A 1,548-nucleotide genomic window follows, 5' to 3' on the forward strand; every position below is an offset into this window, starting at 1 on the left:
GAAGTGAGAAAGGTTACCAAGAATACAAAGGTATTCAGGATAATAAAGACTAGCACCAACTATGAAGAATTACAGAGGAATCATATGTGAGTGAGCAAGAAAATCCCTCAAAAAGCTTCATAGCAGAACTGGCAAATGTTCAGAGAAGGTCAGGACAGAAGATCAGTGGTAGAGAAAGCTGCTGTAGAGAGCAAAGCAGTGAGGTAGGACACAGCAATCTGTGAAAGAGGTGACTTCTGGGTGTATGAAAAAGTCTACAAAACTATAACTGGGCATAAGGAGGGTGGATAGCAACTGACTGTCTGTTTCTCTAACAGTACCAGCACCAGGGGGGCAGCAACTGAAGCTCATAGCATCCAGGTTCAAAACAACAGAAAAAATGGCAGCAGGAAAACCTCAGCAAATGGCACTGCATACAAGTTTCTGAGGCTTCAGGGGAAGGCTGGATATCTTGTCACAGAGGGGAATGGCCCTGGGACCACATCTGGTCATGGGGTGTCTGAGCGCAAAAAGGTAAAAGCTAGGAGAGCATCAAGTATCACACATACTTATGAAGACCCTTCCCTAGGTCTTAACCTATGGACATTGTTAGGAACAGACGCCAGGCTAGGTGAGCCTTGTGTCAGGCTCCACATCACCAACGTTACCTTCTAAAAGCACTAAAATCTCTCCTACAATGTGTTTTCAATATCTTTATGGATTAACTCACCTCTGGGTTCTGTGTTAAATCTGCCATTTTCCTTAGGTCCTTCCCCAGACATTTTATAATTCTGTCTGAATGGCACATTTCTAAAGAGTTCATAGCTCTCTTCATAGCATAGGCAAGCTTGGCTGCACCTCAGAAATAAGAGTACAAAAGAGCACAACCACAATTTTATCTTAACTCACAACTTCTAGGCCACTTTCCTAATTATTTTAGGAATTAGCAGAAGCAATTAAGCTCTATCTACAGTTCAGTCTAAACAAAATAAGCCTTGCAACTGGAAAATCCTAACACTGTAACATGCTGTCTCAACAATGCAAAAATGTTGTAAGAACTAATTGTGTGTCACACATAAGGACAAGGGAGATCTCCAAGATGTCCAAGAGATGATAGTGAGCTCTATTTCAGTCATTCTCCTTATCCAAAGGTTGAAAAGAGGAAGAAACACTGTTGAAATGTGACACTTCTACGCAAGAAGTGCTTTGAGATCGTGGTGGGGGGAAGAAATGCAGTGGTAGTAGACGTCCAGTCGTGACATAGTGCTGAGCAAGGCCTGCTTGTGCTTCATCTTAATGATTTTTTTCCACTGAATTGCTACCTGGATTCTCCAGCAAATCAGCATGCCAGGCAGGGGAGAAACCGTACTGCAGCAAGAAAAAAAGAAAAAAAGGCTTTCATTTTCTATTTGCACATTTCTGATGCAAAAGGAGTGGATACCATAGAGAATATCCCTTAAAGCAGGAATCACTTAGTATTTTTGGTTCCCTTCTCGCAACCTTCACAGGGAAGATAAACAAAATAGCACCAGGCAGAGCTTCTGCAGGAGCAGCTGTAATTGGAAGACA

The sequence above is a fragment of the Eurypyga helias genome, unplaced genomic scaffold (genome assembly GCF_000690775.1).
Source record: "Eurypyga helias isolate BGI_N326 unplaced genomic scaffold, ASM69077v1 scaffold1789, whole genome shotgun sequence".
Taxonomy (NCBI): domain Eukaryota; kingdom Metazoa; phylum Chordata; class Aves; order Eurypygiformes; family Eurypygidae; genus Eurypyga; species Eurypyga helias.